A 19325-nucleotide genomic window follows, 5' to 3' on the forward strand; every position below is an offset into this window, starting at 1 on the left:
TATATCTATCAGTCTGTATATCTCTCTCACTCTGTATATCTCTCTCACTCTGTATATCTATTACTCTGTATATCTATCACGCTGTATATCTCTATCACTCTGTATATCTATCACTCTGTATATCTCTCTCACTCTATATATCTCTCTCACTCTGTATATCTATCAGTCTGTATATCTCTCTCACTCTGTACATCTCTCTCACTCTATATATATCTCTCACTCTGTATATCTATCACTCTGTATATCTCTCACTCTGTATATCACTCTCACTCTGTATATCACTCTCACTCTGCATATCTCTCTCACTCTACATCTCTCTCACTATATATCTCTCTCACTCTGTATATCACTCTCACTCTGTATATCTCTCTCACTCTGTATATCTATCACTCTATATAGTTCCCTCACTCTGTATATCTCCCTCACTCTGTATATCTCTCTCACTCTATATCTCTCTCACTCTGCATATCTCTCTCACTCCACATCTCTCTCACTATATATCTCTCTCACTCTGTATATCACTCTCACTCTGTATATCTCTCTCACTCTGTATATCTCTCTCACTCTGTATATCTATCACTCTATATAGTTCCCTCACTCTGTATATCTCCCTCACTCTGTATATCTCTCTCACTCTATATCTCTCTCACTCTGCATATCTCTCTCACTCTACATCTCTCTCACTATATATCTCTCTCACTCTGTATATCACTCTCACTCTGTATATCTCTCTCACTCTGTATATCTATCAGTCTGTATATCTCTCTCACTCTGTATATCTCTCTCACTCTATATCTATCACTCTATATATTTCCCTCACTCTGTATATCACTCTCACTCTGTATATCTATCACTCTGTACATCTATCACTCTGTATATCTCTCTCACTCTGTATATCTATCACTCTGTATATCTATCACTCTGTATATCTCTCTCACTCTGTATATCTATCACTCTGTATATCTATCACTCATGATATCTCTCTCACTCTGTATATCTCTCTCACTCTATCTCTCTCACTCTATATATCTCTCTCACTCTTTGTATCTCTCACTCTATATCTCTCTCTCACTCTGTATCTCTCACTCTATATCTCTCTCACTCTGTATCTCTCACTCTATATCTCTCTCACTCTCTGTATCTCTCACTCTATATCTCTCTCACTCTATATATCTCTCTCACTCTCTGTATCTCTCACTCTATATCTCTCTCACTTTGTATCTCTCACTCTATATCTCTCTCACTCTCTGTATCTCTCACTCTCTGTTTCTCTCTCACTCTATATCTCTCACTCTATATCTCTCTCACTCTCTGTATCTCTCACTCCATATCTCTCTCACTCTGTATATCTATCACTCTGCATATCTCTCTCACTCTGTATATCTCTCTCACTCTATCTCTCTCACTCTATATATCTCTCTCACTCTTTGTATCTCTCACTCTATATATCTCTCTCACTCTCTGTATCTCTCACTCGATATCTCTCTCACTCTGTATCTCTCACTCTATATCTCTCTCACTCTCTGTATCTCTCACTCTATATATCTCTCTCACTCTATATCTCTCTCTCTTTGTATCTCTCACTCTTTGTATCTCTCACTCTATATCTCTCTCACTCCCTGTATCTCTCACTCTATATATCTCTCTCACTCTGTATCTCTCAATCTATATATCTCTGTCTCTCACTCTATATATCTCTCTCACTCTCTGTATCTCTCACTCTATATCTCTCTCACTCTCTGTATCTCTCACTCTATATATCTCTATCACTCTCTGTATCTCTCACTCTATATCTCTCTCACTCTGTATCTCTCACTCTATATCTCTCTCACTCTCTGTATCTCTCACTCTGTATATCTCTCTCACTCTATATCTCTCTCACTCTCTGTATCTCTCACTCTATATCTCTCTCACTCTGTATCTCTCACTCTATATCTCTCGCACTCTGTATATCTCTCTCACTCTATCTCTCTCACTCTATATATCTCTCTCACTCTTTGTATCTCTCACTCTATATATCTCTCTCACTCTTTGTATCTCTCACTCTATATATCTCTCTCACTCTGTATCTCTCACTCTATATCTCTCTCACTCTGTATCTCTCACTCTATATCTCTCTCACTCTCTGTATCTCTCACTCTGTATGTCTCTCTCACTCCATATCTCTCTCACTCTCTGTATCTCTCACTCTATATCTCTCTCACTCTGTATCTCTCACTCTATATATCTCTCTCATTCTCTGTATCTCTCACTCTATATCTCTCGCACTCTGTATATCTCTCTCACTCTATCTCTCTCACTCTATATATCTCTCTCACTCTTTGTATCTCTCACTCTATATATCTCTCTCACTCTCTGTATCTCTCACTCTATATCTCTCTCACTCTGTATCTCTCACTCTATATCTCTCTCACTCTCTGTATCTCTCACTCTATCTATCTCTCTCACTCTATATCTCTCTCTCTTTGTATCTCTCACTCTTTGTATCTCTCACTCTATATCTCTCTCACTCCCTGTATCTCTCACTCTATATATCTCTCTCACTCTGTATCTCTCAATCTATATATCTCTATCTCTCACTCTATATATCTCTCTCACTCTCTGTATCTCTCACTCTATATCTCTCTCACTCTCTGTATCTCTCACTCTATATATCTCTCTCACTCTCTGTATCTCTCACTCCATATCTCTCTCACTCTGTATCTCTCACTCTATATCTCTCTCACTCTCTGTATCTCTCACTCTGTATATCTCTCTCACTCTATATCTCTCTCACTCTCTGTATCTCTCACTCTATATCTCTCTCACTCTGTATCTCTCACTCTATATATCTCTCTCATTCTCTGTATCTCTCACTCTATATCTCTCGCACTCTGTATATCTCTCTCACTCTATCTCTCTCACTCTATATATCTCTCTCACTCTTTGTATCTCTCACTCTATATATCTCTCTCACTCTTTGTATCTCTCACTCTATATATCTCCCTCACTCTGTATCTCTCACTCTATATCTCTCTCACTCTGTATCTCTCACTCTATATCTCTCTCACTCTCTGTATCTCTCACTCTATATCTCTCTCACTCTATATCTCTCTCACTCTATATCTCTCTCACTCTTTGTATCTCTCACTCTTTGTATCTCTCACTCTATATCTCTCTCACTCCCTGTATCTCTCACTCTGTATATCTCTCTCACTCTATATCTCTCTCACTCTCTGTATCTCTCACTCTATATCTCTCTCACTCTGTATCTCTCACTCTATATATCTCTCTCATTCTCTGTATCTCTCACTCTATATCTCTCGCACTCTGTATATCTCTCTCACTCTATCTCTCTCACTCTATATATCTCTCTCACTCTTTGTATCTCTCACTCTATATATCTCTCTCACTCTTTGTATCTCTCACTCTATATATCTCCCTCACTCTGTATCTCTCACTCTATATCTCTCTCACTCTGTATCTCTCACTCTATATCTCTCTCACTCTCTGTATCTCTCACTCTATATCTCTCTCACTCTATATCTCTCTCACTCTATATCTCTCTCACTCTTTGTATCTCTCACTCTTTGTATCTCTCACTCTATATCTCTCTCACTCCCTGTATCTCTCACTCTGTATATCTCTCTCACTCTATATCTATCACTCTATATATTTCCCTCACTCTGTATATCACTCTCACTCTGTATATCTATCACTCTGTACATCTATCACTCTGTATATCTCTCTCACTCTGTATATCTATCACTCTGTATATCTATCACTCTGTATATCTCTCTCACTCTGTATATCTATCACTCTGTATATCTATCACTCATGATATCTCTCTCACTCTGTATATCTCTCTCACTCTATCTCTCTCACTCTATATATCTCTCTCACTCTTTGTATCTCTCACTCTATATCTCTCTCACTCCCTGTATCTCTCACTCTGTATATCTCTCTCACTCTATATCTCTCTCACTCTCTGTATCTCTCACTCTATATCTCTCTCACTCTGTATCTCTCACTCTATATATCTCTCTCATTCTCTGTATCTCTCACTCTATATCTCTCGCACTCTGTATATCTCTCTCACTCTATCTCTCTCACTCTATATATCTCTCTCACTCTTTGTATCTCTCACTCTATATATCTCTCTCACTCTTTGTATCTCTCACTCTATATATCTCCCTCACTCTGTATCTCTCACTCTATATCTCTCTCACTCTGTATCTCTCACTCTATATCTCTCTCACTCTCTGTATCTCTCACTCTATATCTCTCTCACTCTATATCTCTCTCACTCTATATCTCTCTCACTCTTTGTATCTCTCACTCTTTGTATCTCTCACTCTATATCTCTCTCACTCCCTGTATCTCTCACTCTGTATATCTCTCTCACTCTATATCTATCACTCTATATATTTCCCTCACTCTGTATATCACTCTCACTCTGTATATCTATCACTCTGTACATCTATCACTCTGTATATCTCTCTCACTCTGTATATCTATCACTCTGTATATCTATCACTCTGTATATCTCTCTCACTCTGTATATCTATCACTCTGTATATCTATCACTCATGATATCTCTCTCACTCTGTATATCTCTCTCACTCTATCTCTCTCACTCTATATATCTCTCTCACTCTTTGTATCTCTCACTCTATATCTCTCTCTCACTCTGTATCTCTCACTCTATATCTCTCTCACTCTGTATCTCTCACTCTATATCTCTCTCACTCTCTGTATCTCTCACTCTATATCTCTCTCACTCTATATATCTCTCTCACTCTCTGTATCTCTCACTCTATATCTCTCTCACTTTGTATCTCTCACTCTATATCTCTCTCACTCTCTGTATCTCTCACTCTCTGTTTCTCTCTCACTCTATATCTCTCACTCTATATCTCTCTCACTCTCTGTATCTCTCACTCCATATCTCTCTCACTCTGTATATCTATCACTCTGCATATCTCTCTCACTCTGTATATCTCTCTCACTCTATCTCTCTCACTCTATATATCTCTCTCACTCTTTGTATCTCTCACTCTATATATCTCTCTCACTCTCTGTATCTCTCACTCGATATCTCTCTCACTCTGTATCTCTCACTCTATATCTCTCTCACTCTCTGTATCTCTCACTCTATATATCTCTCTCACTCTATATCTCTCTCTCTTTGTATCTCTCACTCTTTGTATCTCTCACTCTATATCTCTCTCACTCCCTGTATCTCTCACTCTATATATCTCTCTCACTCTGTATCTCTCAATCTATATATCTCTGTCTCTCACTCTATATATCTCTCTCACTCTCTGTATCTCTCACTCTATATCTCTCTCACTCTCTGTATCTCTCACTCTATATATCTCTATCACTCTCTGTATCTCTCACTCTATATCTCTCTCACTCTGTATCTCTCACTCTATATCTCTCTCACTCTCTGTATCTCTCACTCTGTATATCTCTCTCACTCTATATCTCTCTCACTCTCTGTATCTCTCACTCTATATCTCTCTCACTCTGTATCTCTCACTCTATATCTCTCGCACTCTGTATATCTCTCTCACTCTATCTCTCTCACTCTATATATCTCTCTCACTCTTTGTATCTCTCACTCTATATATCTCTCTCACTCTTTGTATCTCTCACTCTATATATCTCTCTCACTCTGTATCTCTCACTCTATATCTCTCTCACTCTGTATCTCTCACTCTATATCTCTCTCACTCTCTGTATCTCTCACTCTGTATGTCTCTCTCACTCCATATCTCTCTCACTCTCTGTATCTCTCACTCTATATCTCTCTCACTCTGTATCTCTCACTCTATATATCTCTCTCATTCTCTGTATCTCTCACTCTATATCTCTCGCACTCTGTATATCTCTCTCACTCTATCTCTCTCACTCTATATATCTCTCTCACTCTTTGTATCTCTCACTCTATATATCTCTCTCACTCTCTGTATCTCTCACTCTATATCTCTCTCACTCTGTATCTCTCACTCTATATCTCTCTCACTCTCTGTATCTCTCACTCTATCTATCTCTCTCACTCTATATCTCTCTCTCTTTGTATCTCTCACTCTTTGTATCTCTCACTCTATATCTCTCTCACTCCCTGTATCTCTCACTCTATATATCTCTCTCACTCTGTATCTCTCAATCTATATATCTCTATCTCTCACTCTATATATCTCTCTCACTCTCTGTATCTCTCACTCTATATCTCTCTCACTCTCTGTATCTCTCACTCTATATATCTCTCTCACTCTCTGTATCTCTCACTCCATATCTCTCTCACTCTGTATCTCTCACTCTATATCTCTCTCACTCTCTGTATCTCTCACTCTGTATATCTCTCTCACTCTATATCTCTCTCACTCTCTGTATCTCTCACTCTATATCTCTCTCACTCTGTATCTCTCACTCTATATATCTCTCTCATTCTCTGTATCTCTCACTCTATATCTCTCGCACTCTGTATATCTCTCTCACTCTATCTCTCTCACTCTATATATCTCTCTCACTCTTTGTATCTCTCACTCTATATATCTCTCTCACTCTTTGTATCTCTCACTCTATATATCTCCCTCACTCTGTATCTCTCACTCTATATCTCTCTCACTCTGTATCTCTCACTCTATATCTCTCTCACTCTCTGTATCTCTCACTCTATATCTCTCTCACTCTATATCTCTCTCACTCTATATCTCTCTCACTCTTTGTATCTCTCACTCTTTGTATCTCTCACTCTATATCTCTCTCACTCCCTGTATCTCTCACTCTATATATCTCTCTCACTCTGTATCTCTCAATCTATATATCTCTATCTCTCACTCTATATATCTCTGTCACTCTCTGTATCTCTCACTCTATATCTCTCTCACTCTCTGTATCTCTCACTCTATATATCTCTCTCACTCTCTGTATCTCTCACTCTATATATCTCTCTCACTCTATATCTCTCTCACTCTCTGTATCTCTCACTCTATATCTCTCTCACTCTGTATCTCTCACTCTATATATCTCTCTCATTCTCTGTATCTCTCACTCGATATCTCTCTCACTCTGTATATCTCTCTCACTCTATCTCTCTCACTCTATATATCTCTCTCACTCTTTGTATCTCTCACTCTATATATCTCTCTCACTCTTTGTATCTCTCACTCTATATATCTCTCTCACTCTGTATCTCTCACTCTATATCTCTCTCACTCTGTATCTCTCACTCTATATCTCTCTCACTCTCTGTATCTCTCACTCTGTATATCTCTCTCACTCTATATCTCTCTCACTCTCTGTATCTCTCACTCTATATCTCTCTCACTCTGTATCTCTCACTCTATATATCTCTCTCATTCTTTGTATCTCTCACTCTTTGTATCTCTCACTCTATATCTCTCTCACTCCCTGTATCTCTCACTCTATATATCTCTCTCACTCTGTATCTCTCAATCTATATATCTCTATCTCTCACTCTATATATCTCTCTCACTCTCTGTATCTCTCACTCTATATCTCTCTCACTCTCTGTATCTCTCACTCTATATATCTCTCTCACTCTCTGTATCTCTCACTCCATATCTCTCTCACTCTGTATCTCTCACTCTATATCTCTCTCACTCTCTGTATCTCTCACTCTGTATATCTCTCTCACTCTATATCTCTCTCACTCTCTGTATCTCTCACTCTATATCTCTCTCACTCTCTGTATCTCTCACTCTATATATCTCTCTCACTCTATATCTCTCTCTTTGTATCTCTCACTCTTTGTATCTCTCACTCGATATCTCTCTCACTCCCTGTATCTCTCACTCTATATATCTCTCTCACTCTGTATCTCTCAATCTATATATCTCTATCTCTCACTCTATATATCTCTCTCACTCTGTATATCTCTCTCACTCTGTATATCTATCAGTCTGTATATCTCTCTCACTCTGTATATCTCTCTCACTCTATATCTATCACTCTATATATTTCCCTCACTCTGTATATCACTCTCACTCTGTATATCTATCACTCTGTACATCTATCACTCTGTATATCTCTCTCACTCTGTATATCTATCACTCTGTATATCTATCACTCTGTATATCTCTCTCACTCTGTATATCTATCACTCTGTATATCTATCACTCATGATATCTCTCTCACTCTGTATATCTCTCTCACTCTATCTCTCTCACTCTATATATCTCTCTCACTCTTTGTATCTCTCACTCTATATCTCTCTCTCACTCTGTATCTCTCACTCTATATCTCTCTCACTCTGTATCTCTCACTCTATATCTCTCTCACTCTCTGTATCTCTCACTCTATATCTCTCTCACTCTATATATCTCTCTCACTCTCTGTATCTCTCACTCTATATCTCTCTCACTTTGTATCTCTCACTCTATATCTCTCTCACTCTCTGTATCTCTCACTCTCTGTTTCTCTCTCACTCTATATCTCTCACTCTATATCTCTCTCACTCTCTGTATCTCTCACTCCATATCTCTCTCACTCTGTATATCTATCACTCTGCATATCTCTCTCACTCTGTATATCTCTCTCACTCTATATATCTCTCTCACGCTTTGTATCTCTCACTCTATATATCTCTCTCACTCTATATATCTCTCTCACTCTCTGTATCTCTCACTCTATATCTCTCTCACTCTGTATCTCTCACTCTATATATCTCTCTCACTCTATATCTCTCTCTCTTTGTATCTCTCACTCTTTGTATCTCTCACTCTATATCTCTCTCACTCCCTGTATCTCTCACTCTATATATCTCTCTCACTCTGTATCTCTCAATCTATATATCTCTATCTCTCACTCTATATATCTCTCTCACTCTCTGTATCTCTCACTCTATATCTCTCTCACTCTCTGTATCTCTCACTCTATATATCTCTCTCACTCTCTGTATCTCTCACTCCATATCTCTCTCACTCTGTATCTCTCACTCTATATCTCTCTCACTCTCTGTATCTCTCACTCTGTATATCTCTCTCACTCTATATCTCTCTCACTCTCTGTATCTCTCACTCTATATCTCTCTCACTCTGTATCTCTCACTCTATATCTCTCGCACTCTGTATATCTCTCTCACTCTATCTCTCTCACTCTATATATCTCTCTCACTCTTTGTATCTCTCACTCTATATATCTCTCTCACTCTTTGTATCTCTCACTCTATATATCTCTCTCACTCTGTATCTCTCACTCTATATCTCTCTCACTCTGTATCTCTCACTCTATATCTCTCTCACTCTCTGTATCTCTCACTCTGTATGTCTCTCTCACTCCATATCTCTCTCACTCTCTGTATCTCTCACTCTATATCTCTCTCACTCTGTATCTCTCACTCTATATATCTCTCTCATTCTCTGTATCTCTCACTCTATATCTCTCGCACTCTGTATATCTCTCTCACTCTATCTCTCTCACTCTATATATCTCTCTCACTCTTTGTATCTCTCACTCTATATATCTCTCTCACTCTCTGTATCTCTCACTCTATATCTCTCTCACTCTGTATCTCTCACTCTATATCTCTCTCACTCTCTGTATCTCTCACTCTATCTATCTCTCTCACTCTATATCTCTCTCTCTTTGTATCTCTCACTCTTTGTATCTCTCACTCTATATCTCTCTCACTCCCTGTATCTCTCACTCTATATATCTCTCTCACTCTGTATCTCTCAATCTATATATCTCTATCTCTCACTCTATATATCTCTCTCACTCTCTGTATCTCTCACTCTATATCTCTCTCACTCTCTGTATCTCTCACTCTATATATCTCTCTCACTCTCTGTATCTCTCACTCCATATCTCTCTCACTCTGTATCTCTCACTCTATATCTCTCTCACTCTCTGTATCTCTCACTCTGTATATCTCTCTCACTCTATATCTCTCTCACTCTCTGTATCTCTCACTCTATATCTCTCTCACTCTGTATCTCTCACTCTATATATCTCTCTCATTCTCTGTATCTCTCACTCTATATCTCTCGCACTCTGTATATCTCTCTCACTCTATCTCTCTCACTCTATATATCTCTCTCACTCTTTGTATCTCTCACTCTATATATCTCTCTCACTCTTTGTATCTCTCACTCTATATATCTCCCTCACTCTGTATCTCTCACTCTATATCTCTCTCACTCTGTATCTCTCACTCTATATCTCTCTCACTCTCTGTATCTCTCACTCCATATCTCTCTCACTCTGTATCTCTCTCACTCTTTGTATCTCTCACTCTTTGTATCTCTCACTCTATATCTCTCTCACTCTCTGTATCTCTCACTCTGTATATCTCTCTCACTCTATATCTCTCTCACTCTCTGTATCTCTCACTCTATATCTCTCTCACTCTGTATCTCTCACTCTATATATCTCTCTCATTCTTTGTATCTCTCACTCTTTGTATCTCTCACTCTATATCTCTCTCACTCCCTGTATCTCTCACTCTATATATCTCTCTCACTCTGTATCTCTCAATCTATATATCTCTATCTCTCACTCTATATATCTCTCTCACTCTCTGTATCTCTCACTCTATATCTCTCTCACTCTCTGTATCTCTCACTCTATATATCTCTCTCACTCTCTGTATCTCTCACTCCATATCTCTCTCACTCTGTATCTCTCACTCTATATCTCTCTCACTCTCTGTATCTCTCACTCTGTATATCTCTCTCACTCTATATCTCTCTCACTCTCTGTATCTCTCACTCTATATCTCTCTCACTCTCTGTATCTCTCACTCTATATATCTCTCTCACTCGATATCTCTCTCTTTGTATCTCTCACTCTTTGTATCTCTCACTCTATATCTCTCTCACTCCCTGTATCTCTCACTCTATATATCTCTCTCACTCTGTATCTCTCAATCTATATATCTCTATCTCTCACTCTATATATCTCTCTCACTCTCTGTATCTCTCACTCTCTGTTTCTCTCTCACTCTGTATATCTATCACTCTGCATATCTCTCTCACTCTGTATATCTCTCTCACTCTATCTCTCTCACTCTATATATCTCTCTCACTCTTTGTATCTCTCACTCTATATATCTCTCTCACTCTCTGTATCTCTCACTCTATATCTCTCTCACTCTGTATCTCTCACTCTATATCTCTCTCACTCTCTGTATCTCTCACTCTATATATCTCTCTCACTCTATATCTCTCTCTCTTTGTATCTCTCACTCTTTGTATCTCTCACTCTATATCTCTCTCACTCCCTGTATCTCTCACTCTATATATCTCTCTCACTCTGTATCTCTCAATCTATATATCTCTATCTCTCACTCTATATATCTCTCTCACTCTCTGTATCTCTCACTCTATATCTCTCTCACTCTCTGTATCTCTCACTCTATATATCTCTCTCACTCTCTGTATCTCTCACTCCATATCTCTCTCACTCTGTATCTCTCACTCTATATCTCTCTCACTCTCTGTATCTCTCACTCTGTATATCTCTCTCACTCTATATCTCTCTCACTCTCTGTATCTCTCACGCTATATCTCTCTCACTCTGTATCTCTCACTCTATATATCTCTCTCATTCTCTGTATCTCTCACTCTATATCTCTCGCACTCTGTATATCTCTCTCACTCTATCTCTCTCACTCTATATATCTCTCTCACTCTTTGTATCTCTCACTCTATATATCTCTCTCACTCTTTGTATCTCTCACTCTATATATCTCTCTCACTCTGTATCTCTCACTCTATATCTCTCTCACTCTGTATCTCTCACTCTATATCTCTCTCACTCTCTGTATCTCTCACTCTGTATATCTCTCTCACTCTATATCTCTCTCACTCTCTGTATCTCTCACTCTATATCTCTCTCACTCTGTATCTCTCACTCTATATATCTCTCTCATTCTCTGTATCTCTCACTCTATATCTCTCGCACTCTGTATATCTCTCTCACTCTATCTCTCTCACTCTATATATCTCTCTCACTCTTTGTATCTCTCACTCTATATATCTCTCTCACTCTCTGTATCTCTCACTCTATATCTCTCTCACTCTGTATCTCTCACTCTATATCTCTCTCACTCTCTGTATCTCTCACTCTATATATCTCTCTCACTCTATATCTCTCTCACTCTTTGTATCTCTCACTCTCTGTATCTCTCACTCGAAATCTCTCTCACTCTCTGTATCTCTCACTCTATATATCTCTCTCACTCTCTGTATCTCTCACTCCATATCTCTCTCACTCTGTATCTCTCACTCTATATCTCTCTCACTCTCTGTATCTCTCACTCTGTATATCTCTCTCACTCTATATCTCTCTCACTCTCTGTATCTCTCACTCTATATCTCTCTCACTCTGTATCTCTCACTCTATATATCTCTCTCATTCTCTGTATCTCTCACTCTATATCTCTCGCACTCTGTATATCTCTCTCACTCTATCTCTCTCACTCTATATATCTCTCTCACTCTTTGTATCTCTCACTCTATATATCTCTCTCACTCTTTGTATCTCTCACTCTATATATCTCCCTCACTCTGTATCTCTCACTCTATATCTCTCTCACTCTGTATCTCTCACTCTATATCTCTCTCACTCTCTGTATCTCTCACTCCATATCTCTCTCACTCTGTATCTCTCTCACTCTTTGTATCTCTCACTCTTTGTATCTCTCACTCTATATCTCTCTCACTCTCTGTATCTCTCACTCTGTATATCTCTCTCACTCTATATCTCTCTCACTCTCTGTATCTCTCACTCTATATCTCTCTCACTCTGTATCTCTCACTCTATATATCTCTCTCATTCTTTGTATCTCTCACTCTTTGTATCTCTCACTCTATATCTCTCTCACTCCCTGTATCTCTCACTCTATATATCTCTCTCACTCTGTATCTCTCAATCTATATATCTCTATCTCTCACTCTATATATCTCTCTCACTCTCTGTATCTCTCACTCTATATCTCTCTCACTCTCTGTATCTCTCACTCTATATATCTCTCTCACTCTCTGTATCTCTCACTCCATATCTCTCTCACTCTGTATCTCTCACTCTATATCTCTCTCACTCTCTGTATCTCTCACTCTGTATATCTCTCTCACTCTATATCTCTCTCACTCTCTGTATCTCTCACTCTATATCTCTCTCACTCTCTGTATCTCTCACTCTATATATCTCTCTCACTCGATATCTCTCTCTTTGTATCTCTCACTCTTTGTATCTCTCACTCTATATCTCTCTCACTCCCTGTATCTCTCACTCTATATATCTCTCTCACTCTGTATCTCTCAATCTATATATCTCTATCTCTCACTCTATATATCTCTCTCACTCTCTGTATCTCTCACTCTCTGTATCTCTCACTCTCTGTTTCTCTCTCACTCTGTATATCTATCACTCTGCATATCTCTCTCACTCTGTATATCTCTCTCACTCTATCTCTCTCACTCTATATATCTCTCTCACTCTTTGTATCTCTCACTCTATATATCTCTCTCACTCTCTGTATCTCTCACTCTATATCTCTCTCACTCTGTATCTCTCACTCTATATCTCTCTCACTCTCTGTATCTCTCACTCTATATATCTCTCTCACTCTATATCTCTCTCTCTTTGTATCTCTCACTCTTTGTATCTCTCACTCTATATCTCTCTCACTCCCTGTATCTCTCACTCTATATATCTCTCTCACTCTGTATCTCTCAATCTATATATCTCTATCTCTCACTCTATATATCTCTCTCACTCTCTGTATCTCTCACTCTATATCTCTCTCACTCTCTGTATCTCTCACTCTATATATCTCTCTCACTCTCTGTATCTCTCACTCCATATCTCTCTCACTCTGTATCTCTCACTCTATATCTCTCTCACTCTCTGTATCTCTCACTCTGTATATCTCTCTCACTCTATATCTCTCTCACTCTCTGTATCTCTCACGCTATATCTCTCTCACTCTGTATCTCTCACTCTATATATCTCTCTCATTCTCTGTATCTCTCACTCTATATCTCTCGCACTCTGTATATCTCTCTCACTCTATCTCTCTCACTCTATATATCTCTCTCACTCTTTGTATCTCTCACTCTATATATCTCTCTCACTCTTTGTATCTCTCACTCTATATATCTCTCTCACTCTGTATCTCTCACTCTATATCTCTCTCACTCTGTATCTCTCACTCTATATCTCTCTCACTCTCTGTATCTCTCACTCTGTATATCTCTCTCACTCTATATCTCTCTCACTCTCTGTATCTCTCACTCTATATCTCTCTCACTCTGTATCTCTCACTCTATATATCTCTCTCATTCTCTGTATCTCTCACTCTATATCTCTCGCACTCTGTATATCTCTCTCACTCTATCTCTCTCACTCTATATATCTCTCTCACTCTTTGTATCTCTCACTCTATATATCTCTCTCACTCTCTGTATCTCTCACTCTATATCTCTCTCACTCTGTATCTCTCACTCTATATCTCTCTCACTCTCTGTATCTCTCACTCTATATATCTCTCTCACTCTATATCTCTCTCACTCTTTGTATCTCTCACTCTTTGTATCTCTCACTCTATATCTCTCTCACTCCCTGTATCTCTCACTCTATATATCTCTCTCACTCTGTATCTCTCAATCTATATATCTCTATCTCTCACTCTATATATCTCTCTCACTCTCTGTATCTCTCACTCTATATCTCTCTCACTCTCTGTATCTCTTACTCTCTGTATCTCTCTCACTCTCTGTATCTCTCACTCCATATCTCTCTCACTCTGTATCTCTCACTCTATATCTCTCTCACTCTCTGTATCTCTCACTCTGTATATCTCTCTCACTCTCTGTATCTCTCACTCTATATCTCTCTCACTCTGTATCTCTCACTCTATATATCTCTCACTCTGTATCTCTCACTCTATATCTCTCTCACTCTCTGTATCTCTCACTCCATATCTCTCTCACTCTGTATCTCTCACTCTATATCTCTCTCACTCTCTGTATCTCTCACTCTGTATATCTCTCTCACTCTCTGTATCTCTCACTCTATATCTCTCTCACTCTGTATCTCTCACTCTATATCTCTCTCTCTTTGTATCTCTCACTCTTTGTATCTCTCACTCTCTATCTCTCTCACTCCCTGTATCTCTCACTCTATATATCTCTCTCACTCTGTATCTCTCAATCTATATATCTCTATCTCTCACTCTATATATCTCTCTCACTCTCTGTATCTCTCACTCTCTGTTTCTCTCTCACTCTGTATATCTATCACTCTGCATATCTCTCTCACTCTGGATATCTCTCTCACTCTATCTCTCTCACTCTATATATCTCTCTCACTCTTTGTATCTCTCACTCTATATATCTCTCTCACTCTCTGTATCTCTCACTCTATATCTCTCTCACTCTGTATCTCTCACTCTATATCTCTCTCACTCTCTGTATCTCTCACTCTATCTATCTCTCTCACTCTATATCTCTCTCTCTTTGTATCTCTCACTCTTTGTATCTCTCACTCTATATCTCTCTCACTCCCTGTATCTCTCACTCTATATATCTCTCTCACTCTGTATCTCTCAATCTATATATCTCTATCTCTCACTCTATATATCTCTCTCACTCTCTGTATCTCTCACTCTATATCTCTCTCACTCTCTGTATCTCTCACTCGATATATCTCTCTCACTCTCTGTATCTCTCACTCCATATCTCTCTCACTCTGTATCTCTCACTCTATATCTCTCTCACTCTCTGTATCTCTCACTCTGTATATCTCTCTCACTCTATATCTCTCTCACTCTCTGTATCTCTCACTCTATATCTCTCTCACTCTGTATCACTCACTCTATATATCTCTCTCATTCTCTGTATCTCTCACTCTATATCTCTCTCACTCTGTATATCTCTCTCACTCTGTCTCTCTCACTCTATATATCTCTCTCACTCTTTGTATCTCTCACTCTATATATCTCTCTCACTCTTTGTATCTCTCACTCTATATATCTCTCTCACTCTGTATCTCTCACTCTATATCTCTCTCACTCTGTATCTCTCACTCTATATCTCTCTCACTCTCTGTATCTCTCACTCTGTATATCTCTGTCACTCTATATCTCTCTCACTCTCTGTATCTCTCACTCTATATCTCTCTCACTCTGTATCTCTCACTCTATATATCTCTCTCATTCTCTGTATCTCTCACTCTATATCTCTCGCACTCTGTATATCTCTCTCACTCTATCTCTCTCACTCTACATATCTCTCTCACTCTTTGTATCTCTCACTCTATATATCTCTCTCACTCTTTGTATCTCTCACTCTATATATCTCCCTCACTCTGTATCTCTCACTCTATATCTCTCTCACTCTGTATCTCTCACTCTATATCTCTCTCACTCTCTGTATCTCTCACTCTATATCTCTCTCACTCTATATCTCTCTCACTCTCTGTATCTCTCACTCTCTGTTTCTCTCTCACTCTGTATATCTATCACTCTGCATATCTCTCTCACTCTGTATATCTCTCTCACTCTATCTCTCTCACTCTATATATCTCTCTCACTCTTTGTATCTCTCACTCTATATATCTCTCTCACTCTCTGTATCTCTCACTCTATATCTCTCTCACTCTGTATCTCTCACTCTATATCTCTCTCACTCTGTATCTCTCACTCTATATATCTCTCTCATTCTCTGTATCTCTCACTCTATATCTCTCGCACTCTGTATATCTCTCTCACTCTATCTCTCTCACTCTACATATCTCTCTCACTCTTTGTATCTCTCACTCTATATATCTCTCTCACTCTTTGTATCTCTCACTCTATATATCTCCCTCACTCTGTATCTCTCACTCTATATCTCTCTCACTCTGTATCTCTCACTCTATATCTCTCTCACTCTCTGTATCTCTCACTCTATATCTCTCTCACTCTATATCTCTCTCACTCTCTGTATCTCTCACTCTCTGTTTCTCTCTCACTCTGTATATCTATCACTCTGCATATCTCTCTCACTCTGTATATCTCTCTCACTCTATCTCTCTCACTCTATATATCTCTCTCACTCTTTGTATCTCTCACTCTATATATCTCTCTCACTCTCTGTATCTCTCACTCTATATCTCTCTCACTCTGTATCTCTCACTCTATATCTCTCTCACTCTCTGTATCTCTCACTCTATATATCTCTCTCACTCTATATCTCTCTCACTCTTTGTGTCTCTCACTCTTTGTATCTCTCACTCCATATCTCTCTCACTCCCTGTATCTCTCACTCTATATATCTCTCTCACTCTGTATCTCTCAATCTATATATCTCTATCTCTCACTCTATATATCTCTCACTCTCTGTATCTCTCACTCTATATCTCTCTCACTCTCTGTATCTCTCACTCTATATATCTCTCTCACTCTCTGTATCTCTCACTCCATATCTCTCTCACTCTGTATCTCTCACTCTATATCTCTCTCACTCTCTGTATCTCTCACTCTGTATATCTCTCTCACTCTATATCTCTCTCACTCTCTGTATCTCTCACTCTATATCTCTCTCACTCTCTGTATCTCTCACTCTATATATCTCTCTCACTCTCTGTATCTCTCACTCCATATCTCTCTCACTCTGTATCTCTCACTCTATATCTCTCTCACTCTCTGTATCTCTCACTCTGTATATCTCTCTCACTCTATATCTCTCTCACTCTCTGTATCTCTCACTCTATATCTCTCTCACTCTCTGTATCTCTCACTCTATATATCTCTCTCACTCTATATCTCTCTCTTTGTATCTCTCACTCTTTGTATCTCTCACTCTATATCTCTCTCACTCCCTGTATCTCTCACTCTATATATCTCTCTCACTCTGTATCTCTCAATCTATATATCTCTATCTCTCACTCTATATATCTCTCTCACTCTCTGTATCTCTCACTCTCTGTTTCTCTCTCACTCTGTATATCTATCACTCTGCATATCTCTCTCACTCTGTATATCTCTCTCACTCTATCTCTCTCACTCTATATATCTCTCTCACTCTTTGTATCTCTCACTCTATATATCTCTCTCACTCTCTGTATCTCTCACTCTATATCTCTCTCACTCTGTATCTCTCACTCTATATCTCTCTCACTCTCTGTATCTCTCACTCTATATATCTCTCTCACTCTATATCTCTCTCTCTTTGTATCTCTCACTCTTTGTATCTCTCACTCTATATCTCTCTCACTCCCTGTATCTCTCACTCTATATATCTCTCTCACTCTGTATCTCTCAATCTATATATCTCTATCTCTCACTCTATATATCTCTCTCACTCTCTGTATCTCTCACTCTATATCTCTCTCACTCTCTGTATCTCTCACTCTATATATCTCTCTCACTCTCTGTATCTCTCACTCCATATCTCTCTCACTCTGTATCTCTCACTCTATATCTCTCTCACTCTCTGTATCTCTCACTCTGTATATCTCTCTCACTCTATATCTCTCTCACTCTCTGTATCTCTCACGCTATATCTCTCTCACTCTGTATCTCTCACTCTATATATCTCTCTCATTCTCTGTATCTCTCACTCTATATCTCTCGCACTCTGTATATCTCTCTCACTCTATCTCTCTCACTCTATATATCTCTCTCACTCTTTGTATCTCTCACTCTATATATCTCTCTCACTCTTTGTATCTCTCACTCTATATATCTCTCTCACTCTGTATCTCTCACTCTATATCTCTCTCACTCTGTATCTCTCACTCTATATCTCTCTCACTCTCTGTATCTCTCACTCTGTATATCTCTCTCACTCTATATCTCTCTCACTCTCTGTATCTCTCACTCTATATCTCTCTCACTCTGTATCTCTCACTCTATATATCTCTCTCATTCTCTGTATCTCTCACTCTATATCTCTCGCACTCTGTATATCTCTCTCACTCTATCTCTCTCACTCTATATATCTCTCTCACTCTTTGTATCTCTCACTCTATATATCTCTCTCACTCTCTGTATCTCTCACTCTATATCTCTCTCACTCTGTATCTCTCACTCTATATCTCTCTCACTCTCTGTATCTCTCACTCTATATATCTCTCTCACTCTATATCTCTCTCACTCTTTGTATCTCTCACTCTTTGTATCTCTCACTCTATATCTCTCTCACTCCCTGTATCTCTCACTCTATATATCTCTCTCACTCTGTATCTCTCAATCTATATATCTCTATCTCTCACTCTATATATCTCTCTCACTCTCTGTATCTCTCACTCTATATCTCTCTCACTCTCTGTATCTCTCACTCTCTGTATCTCTCTCACTCTCTGTATCTCTCACTCCATATCTCTCT

At 38.7% G+C, this 19325-nt stretch overlaps 1 protein-coding gene across 2 annotated transcripts in view; it reads left to right on the forward strand.

Moving 5' to 3' along the window:
* Window positions 1–19325, forward strand: part of LOC137300907 (tumor necrosis factor receptor superfamily member 25-like) — a 62931-nt gene that overhangs the window by 16571 nt on the left and 27035 nt on the right. The gene's annotated exons all lie outside the window — the stretch shown is intronic.

Source organism: Heptranchias perlo, chromosome 32, assembly GCF_035084215.1.
Source record: "Heptranchias perlo isolate sHepPer1 chromosome 32, sHepPer1.hap1, whole genome shotgun sequence".
In the NCBI taxonomy this organism is placed as follows: domain Eukaryota; kingdom Metazoa; phylum Chordata; class Chondrichthyes; order Hexanchiformes; family Hexanchidae; genus Heptranchias; species Heptranchias perlo.